This window comes from Aptenodytes forsteri, unplaced genomic scaffold (genome assembly GCF_000699145.1).
Source record: "Aptenodytes forsteri isolate BGI_AS27 unplaced genomic scaffold, ASM69914v1 Scaffold172, whole genome shotgun sequence".
In the NCBI taxonomy this organism is placed as follows: Eukaryota; Metazoa; Chordata; class Aves; order Sphenisciformes; family Spheniscidae; genus Aptenodytes; species Aptenodytes forsteri.
In genome coordinates, this window is record NW_008795018.1 from 3,096,472 (window position 1) to 3,106,138 (window position 9,667).

Genomic DNA, 9,667 nt, shown 5'->3' on the forward strand with positions numbered 1-9,667 from the left:
GCCCCCTCCCAGCTTCTTGTGCACCTCCAGCCTTCTCAGTCGGTAGAGCATGGGAAGCTGAAAAGTCCTTGACTAGTGTAAGCACTACCTAGCAACAACTAAAACATGGGTGTGTTATCAACATTATTCTCATCCTAAATCCAAACCACAGCACTGTACCAGCTACTAGGAAGAAAATTAACTCTATCCCTGCCGAAACCAGGACAATGGGTATGTGATGTCACCCAGGTTACTGTTTCTATGATTTTAAGTGTATTTCAAAATTGAGACATAAATTAACTTTACACATTTTATTGCTCTTGCGCACCTTGAATACGCACTAAAAATATGCAACCAAATGTTCATATTTGATTCTTTTTATCTTAACCTAAATTATGTGGCACAGAGAGATTACCAGGAACAAGACTTCTACAATAACTTATCAAGCTGTATTAAAATATATTTATTTCATTATTTCAATATTTTGCATCATTTTTATATAAATAAATCCACCAAATATCTTTCTTAATAATCAATTTAAAGATGACTGTTAAAATATAATTTTGTTTTAATATTCAATTTGGGCTATATAATAATGACATAAACAAAAAATAGTTGGTAGGTGTTTGAAATATGATGTGAATGCTCAATAAATTAAAGAATAAGATGGAGGTGAAGTGCTATGTTCCTGTTACACTGTTTTCGTTACACTGTTCCATTTTTCCCATCTTTCTGTTTCTCTCACACATATAAAAATATAAAGCTGTTTACTCATTTGTTGCACAAAGTCTGCAAGATACAACCCCCCCAACTCTAGAACAGAAGTTCTAGAAAAAACCTAGAACAGCTAGAACAAAAATCCCATATGAAGTTGATAGTGAACTGAGAAATAAAAGGTAATATTTGTCCCTCACTGTCGCCTTGCTTCCTTTCTGTAAATGGTGACTGCCCTCTGTTAAGTTGATGGAAGCTCTGATTACATATGATGCTGAGTGTGTGAGCCGGCACAGGCAGGATGCAGGAACAACCACAAAACCACAGATGAAATGCAAACAGTAAATTTATTTTCGTTACCTCACCAACCGGGGGATCCCTGAAGCAGCACCCGGGCAGAGGCACACAAGCGGGGACGGAGGCACCGCGGAGCTCGGTCCTTGCTAGAGGATCACCAAACCTGCTGTTTTCACCTGTATTTCAGGGATTCGCGCAGGCGTAATTTACCACTGTGCTTTGATCTTTCCCACAGCAGGGCAGGAATCTCAAGCACATTTGACAGGGTGTCTAAGTCTATCACAGGCCTATGTTATCTAAACACAGATGTTCTACTTATCCAACACACAAGGCCAAACAACGATTAGTATGATATATGTGTTTTTCGACACCCCAGCTGCAAGTCACTTGAGCGTGTTTACAATCCTCCTCGCCAATCTTCCGTTATTTTCCCACACCGAGGCACAACAAAACATGTTTAGTTGCAGAAGTTTATTAGAGCATGTTCAGTGACTTTCTGTGATTATACCTAAAGGTACAGATCACACCCAAAGCATTACCGAAAATATCTAAAGGCATAAATCATCTTGCAGGTTTTGAAGGTCATCGTATATGATACATGATCCCTAAAGATATTTATTTTTACATAATTTTTACTGCTTAGTTTTGTTCTTTTTCTTTGGCTTTTTTTCTTTCTTCTTTTTTTTCTTAAACATGCTTGTCTCCATGGAAAACCAAACAGTTAATGATTAAGTCAGAGTCTGTACACTGCTAACACTAATTTAAAGATCAAGCTTCTTAGTTTCACTGAAGGGAACACCTAGTTTTACATCTGAAAATCTGAATCAATTAGGTAAATGTTTTGGTTATTAAGCTGTCCGCAAATGATGTATCTTCTTTTTTCCTTTTGTCTGAACTGAACTGTACAGTCATGTAAAGATTGCAAAGCATGCCCACGTTTTATGTGCAGCTTCTGAAAGACTTTCTGTTCTGATGTGTGGACTAGACTAAAAATGTATTAACCATTGTAGGGACCAACCTATGCAGTTTATTAGGACCAAATCAGCGGTATTTCATGAAAATCTAATACCTTTTTATGAAAGGTTAGGAATTTCTAAGCCTTACCAAAAGTTCACACACTGGGATAGAATTCGAGTAGGAAATTATTTTTTATGAAATGCAGTGGTATTCATGTGTTCCATGGTACACATGTACAAGCTAGTGGTGTATTATGGGCTTGGGCACAAGTGATACTAATTAGGTAGGAAGGCTGAAAGATCATAAATCTTTTTCCTAACTTCTTATTTCAAATACCAGGTAGTAGAGGTTGCTGCTATAGCTCATTGTAATTGTATCTTTTCTGAGAAATGCAAAACACTAGGAAAACTAATTATAAGGTACCATTCTATTCTGATTATTGTAACTGAATATGTGTCTGTGTGTTATACAAATTAAGGAACTAGAGATCATTGTGACAAGAATCTTCAGAAGACTGATAAGTCAAGCCAGTCAAACTTTAAAAAAACCCTACTAAATTCATTCATTAACAGACCCTTCATGCCAATAATCAATTCTTATATGTCATTAATAATTATTACTATGCAGATGAATTTATTAGTCTTTAACATCTCAAATTACCTGTGAGTACAAAATGCCACAGAGGTGATGCTGCATAGTTGGTGCTGATGACTGCAGTCCTTGGTGGTCCTTGGTGACCAAGGTCAGGGTGATCAGACTTGAGAACTCATTGACAAGAGAAGCCAGAACTGAAGTGGCCTTGTCTTCTTTCTTCTCTGCTTTTCCTTCCTCATGCCTGTTGGTTTTATGCTATTCCCCCTCCCAACCCTGCCAAAAAAATAAAGGGAGGGCTCATCTGCTCTAGGCTGCTTACCCTGTTTGTGGTTTTGTCAGTCAATATCCTAATGTATTTGGAAGGATGTTCTGCTCATTCTCAGTTCCTTGTACTCATCTTGTCCTTTGTCCCGCAATGTTTTAACACTTGGGAGGGAACATTTTAACACTTGGCAGTCTCTTTCATTTGACCACACACATCTTTCTTTGCCCATTTAGCAGTCAAATCGTTCGCATGCTTCTGCCAAATGCTTATATGTTGTATCTGACCCTGCCATCCCAGGTATTACAAAATACGTATGCACTGTTGTTAGTTACACTATTCTAGTACACTTATATATAGGTCCAAGATAAACTAATTTTAATTATACACTGATTAACACATTTAAAATGTACAAGTGCCACAGCCTCTGATCTGGTTACATGATATTTTTGGATCTGTCCAACTTCCCTCTCAAGGTTCGTCCGGGGTGCAGCAACATCTGTGTTTTAATCCACATCAGGTGTATGTCGCTGAAATGAGTATTCCAGTTATTTCTGATTTTTCTGGTTTGGTTCACACAATGGAGCAGTCTGACATGCATGAACAGGATTGCTTTCAGACAAAACTAAACATGAAAGTGCATTCCAGGAGCACACCTAACACACTGTGGTTAGAAATAGTCATTCAGTCCCTTGGGCCTGGCTAGCATCATAGTACGACACAGGTTGGAGGGGACCTCTGGATGTCATATGGTCCAGACCCCTGCTCAAAGCAGGAGCAACTTAGATCAGGTTGCTTAGTGCCTTGTCCAGTGACTATCTCCAAGGATGGAGATCCCAATCTGTTTCAGTGTAGGACTACTCTTGCTGGGGGAGGGGGGGAGAAAAAAAAAAATCCTTAATAACTGATCAGAAATATCTTTGTTGCATCTTATGCCTGCTGCCTCCTGCCCTATCACTGTTAATCTCTGCGAAGGATTTGGCTCTGTCTGTTTTATACTCTCAAACACTACATATTTGAAAACAACAATGAGATTTCCCCTAGTCCCCTTGTTCTTAAGAATGAACAAATTCAGTTCTCTCAGCATTTCCTTGCATACACTAGAGCTAATTAAACTGATAGATTTGGAATTTAGATTATTTACTCCAAAAGTTTTGCTCTGCAGATCCTCACCTCTTTGGTCTATACTGCCTGTTTCAAGAACCTAATCTGTACCTAAACCTTAGGATATTTGAAGGATGTAGCTACACCTCTTGCACTAAACGGTTTTTAAATTTTAAATTCCAAAATACCTAATAGAGTAGAGAAAGATCATTAACAATCTTCTACCATTACCCCCTGACTAAAATAACACTCTCCACCATTACCCCTTGACTAATATTGAAAGGGCCTTCCTCCAGCCATACCTAATTCTGAAGGATAATTTCAGGGTTCTTTAAGAATATATTACAACTGCTCGGTGCTCGGTAGTTCATTAGTGTTTGATTCTTTTTCAACTTTTTGCAACTATTTTTTTTTCTTCAAATGAGTAACATTATATTATTTGAAGAAAAATATTTATATATTGATTATTGCTGCAGGATACAACCCCAGTTGGTTAAATGTTTTCTATTCAGTTTTTGGTTCTACTGTAAATAGATCAGAGCTATGGGAATGACCACAGAAAAAGAGAAATCTTCAACAGCCTTTTATGTTCAGCCTTCCTTCCTGTACCTCTGATTTTTAAAAGAGGGCTAAATTAATAATTGCAATATGATTAACATTATTTATTATAATTAATGAATAATAAATAACTGGAAGGGTTTGTCATTCATTTGGATATGTTAAGGAATGTGGTGCACAAACTAGTGTCTTCTAAAGCATGAGTAATAAGGCCAAAGGCCAGCTTTTTGTAACTGCTCCAAGATGAACAGGTAATGAATTAGTGTATAAGCAAAATCTTTCCCATGTCCTGACCTGTGTAGCTATGTGCAGTACTGCCACAGTTAAAGTCAATTCATCAGCACAATACAATATTTTTAATTTTAAAGGCAGTTAACCACTGGCTCATCTTTCAAAAAGATGTGATAAATTTTGCATGCCTTAAAACCTCTGAATCACAAATAGATACATTTTTATAAGACTGCCTAAGGAGCAGATTGTCACTGGTTAAAAGTTTACAAGAGGTGATCTTTCTGTCAGTTTAAAATTGTGGGATTTGGAGGTTTCATGGTTCTTTGTTTGTTTCCATATCCCCAAAATAGCTGTTTCAGTACTGTGAACAAAATCTTGTTCCCAATGTAATGACTTTGGTTTCACTTTGGGAAAGGGAATTCATGGGACTTAATTGTGGTTTTAAATTAAAATACAAAAGTTAGTTTTCCTGTAAAAATATTCAGTGTAAAGAATTTACAAAAGGATACAGACTTCTTCAAGCTAAAGATCAATATCAAGCATGAAGGATGGACACTGAATTGCAAGACTAAATCATTAAAGGAATGAAAATGTTACTACACTTACAATTTTATATATTAAAGTATTATTACATTATAATATTAATAGCATCAGTTTCTAACAGATAACACATGCACACCAGAAGCAGTATGACCTTTTGTTACTGTACAAAAGCCTTGTAAGCACTAGTACCCCTACATTTACCAATGTGCCATTTTCTTATGCCCCAGTCGTTCAACTGACCCCAATCTGTATTTATGCAGAATAAGAATTATTTCAGTGGGACTGTTAGTGCGTTTAGCATCCTGCTTAAAGTAAGTTGTTTACAAGATCAGGACCTCACCAAAGATGGTGATAGATATTATTGTCCACATTTTGGAAGGATATGCATGTACCATTGAAATTAGGGGGAAGGATTCAGTGCCTTTAGAAATTTTTCTCTTTAAAATTATATAGGAAACAGGAATTAGCCAAGATTTATATAATCTTGATCACTGACAAAAAAACCTAATTAGCCTATAAGCAAAGCCCTCAGCTGTAGTACTCTTTCACAGTATTTATGTTCTGACTTTCAAGAAATAAATTATTTTATAAGGTGGCAAGTTTCTTTAATGAATGATTATTTAAACAAGATATTTAAGAGTTTTAATAAGCTTGTCAGACTTGGTACTTTTCTCTATTTCTACTACATAATGAAGTCTTTCCTGTGACTGCAGCACACACAAGCAGAATTTTTAAATGAAAGACTTAATTTTGGCAGGTCTAGGTCTAAGTCCTCTGGTTCTCAAGAGTTTTCTTTATTTCAGGTTCTATTAGCAATGTACGATGCTAACTCATGTCCAAGCATATCCCAGAAATCCCTCCTGAGATATTTAGCCATGTCACTTTGAAGAATACTAAAATGAGCGAGAACAGGGCCTTTCTCTATTTTTTCTTTGATTCTTTTAAATTCATTGCTCTGACATAACCTTTGAAATAAATATAGCGATATGAAGGCATTGAAGAAAAAAATAGGAAAGTTTTATGAAAAATTAAAGCAATGATAATTATATTCAAATCCTGCTATGAATGAAATCCCACTGATTTTAATGGGATAAGAATTGGACCCCACATCTCATCTGGTTAAACCTCAATATTGCAACAAAGAATGGTAATTGTTTTGAGACCAGTTTAATACTTGAAGTGGGGTCATGCATGCATAGCATGATGAGCTTCATTCTAAGCTCTGAATTTCTTTGCATTAAGTCAGGTAATTTACAGTATTTGAACAGCTTCTGTAGTTGAAATGAATCTGTCTTTTTAACATTTAAATGAACAGTAGGGATAGAAATAGCTGGGTACTGAAGAATGTACAGTAAACTGTTGAGCAAAGGATAGAAATTAATACTTGGTCATGCATGCATAGCATGATGAGCTTCATTCTAAGCTCTAAGCTCTGTTGCATTAAGTCAGGTAATTTACAGTATTTGAACAGCTTCTGTAGTTGAAATGAATCTGTCTTTTTAACATTTAAATGAACAGTAGGGATAGAAATAGCTGGGTACTGAAGAATGTACAGTAAACTGTTGAGCAAAGGATAGAAATAAGAGAATAAATGGTTTTTTCAAACTGATCCTTTAGTCTAATGAAGGATTTAAAAATATAAAGTAAAGGAACATTTCCCATGTATTCACACTGCTCATAATCTCTAACTGAATTCCACTTCACATTCCTTCCACATTTTTCTGTAGAAAAAAATACCATCCCACTGATTTTAATGGGATAAGAATTGGACCCCACATCTCATCTGGTTAAACCTCAATATTGCAACAAAGAATGGTAATTGTTTTGAGACCAGTTTAATACTTGAAGTGGGGTCATGCATGCATAGCATGATGAGCTTCATTCTAAGCTCTGAATTTCTTTGCATTAAGTCAGGTAATTTACAGTATTTGAACAGCTTCTGTAGTTGAAATGAATCTGTCTTTTTAACATTTAAATGAACAGTAGGGATAGAAATAGCTGGGTACTGAAGAATGTACAGTAAACTGTTGAGCAAAGGATAGAAATAAGAGAATAAATGGGTTTTTCAAACTGATCCTTTAGTCTAATGAAGGATTTAAAAATATAAAGTAAAGGAACATTTCCCATGTATTCACACTGCTCATAATCTCTAACTGAATTCCACTTCACATTCCTTCCACATTTTTCTGTAGAAAAAAAATACCATCACTGGAGTTGCATCAGAAATGAGTGGCTGGGTGCTAGGAGGCAAGATGGGGAAGTAGAACTTGATAAAGAAGCAGTAAAATTCTCTTGGTGTACCAGAGAAGTCACACTAAGTACTAGGGTTGCATACCGACGTGCCTTCTGCCTCCCGAGAAGACAGGTGTTGCTCCAGCATCTTTTATTTTGGATTTCACAAACTTCACTTGAAAGAAGAGCTCTGCAGATAAACTTGATTTATTCCCTTGTGTTCTCATATTTGAGATTAAACCAGACTGGGCAGATGGGTATTGAGCAACAGTCTTCCAATTCAGTCTCATCTGAACATGTCCCTTCATAAATTTCGTATTCACCAAGGGGGAAAAAAAATGCAGAGACACACACACACAGAATTTTGGCTCTGCCAGTCTAGAACGTGAATGATAATGGTGCCATGGAACTGTTGAGACCTCTATAAGAAAATGGGGAAATGATGTATATGGAAATCAGCTGCAAATGTGGAAATAAGTGATGATCAGTGTTTTTCACTTACTTAAACTATTTCTCGTTCTACTACCACACAGAAACACCACTGTTTAGGATGGAGTTGCCTAAAACAAGTGGCAGGGAGAAAGAAAAAAAAAAAAAGGAAGAAAAAAAGGTGCTTCCAGAGATTTTCAAAGGCAAATGGAGTGTTTAATTATTCAAGGTAAAGCCATTGCATTATTTTGTCTTGATGCTGCCATGAAGGAGGTGTTCTGTCTTGAAATATGCTTAGTTAGGCTGTTATAGTTTACACATTACCTTTGTCTTCAGGTAGTAGATGTTTTTTATCTTGCATGAAGAGTAACAATAATTTTAAGCCGTTTTTAGGATGGTATTCAGCAACTTTTATTTTAGTGCTCTAAAGAAAAACATTCTAGTGAAAATTAAATTAAGAGAATCCATAATAAAAGATGGAAAGGGATAGTCATTGTCATTGTGCATAACTTCACTCATGTTTATTCTCCATGAAATCAACAGTATAAAGTTGCTAGCATGCATAACTATTTGCTAGATACAAGCTGTAGTTAGCAACCTTAACGCTAAAAAGAAGTGTTGCTGTTGTGGGAATATTTGTGTGAGTTAGAATTAAATTTTATAGCATTAAAATTATCTTACAAATACATTTTCTAATATTACACTCCTTCAGAAACCCTACCTGTAACTTTATTTGAATATATGAGACTGGAAATACCAACTGGATAAAGTAACTCAGGTACACAGTCAGTAACAAAACGGAACTTCTAGGAGAGCTTCAACTCCTAATGGACATCTCAGGTCTTATCAAGATCAGATCAAATAGAGGAGGTTAGAATGTCCATCCAAACATGTTCTAATAGTTCACTTTTCATCCTTCTTATCCATCACATAGACCTACACATTTGCTACTACAGAGTTTTCATAGCCAATAAATTATAATGGTTCAAAACGCTTTATTTCAGAGTTTTTAATGTGTTATTGACAAAGAAAGAACTTTAAGTGTTTTCTATGATTTCTATGAACACAGTCTTCTAAGACAGTAAACACTAGAAATTGAGGGTTCTCTTTTAACTCAAATATTAATGTTCTATATTTTCTGAAGCAGAAAGTTACACATTCTGTTCCCTGTGATGAATTAGGGTTGTTCAAAAGATCACTGTGCGGGTTGCATATATGTTGCCACGGATCATTACAGCAGTCTATCATGTGAATGTGTGTTTAAATAAGTTTTGCAACACTTTATTTAGCAGGTTACAGCAAATAATGAACCTTATGGACCTTGTATGAGATATTACACAACTAATGACTTACTTATATTTATAGAAAACTGGAACCTATATAGATAAAAGCTCAATTCAATATTTTTAAGGTTCTCGTTTCTAAACTACAAATATTACTTAATGCCTTTCTATTAATAACAGAATTTGGTGATTAGCCTGAAACATTTATTGTTTAGCTTCTTCCTAGTTTTAGTGTGTAAAAGTAACATTTATGCTCTCGAATATGAAAATATGAGGATTTCTCTACTAACCCTTATCTATTTCAGCTAATAATTTGAAATTGTTCTGCTAACTGTGGTCTTGACACTAGCTGTTGAATATGGTTGCTGCAGCAATAGTAATTTTTCTGTTTAATTAGTAAGAAGTAAGGGAAATAGATTGTTTTTCCTATTGTTTGCTCCCCCTCCCCAATCCATACTTTTAGTCAGGTTTAATCTAGATTTTT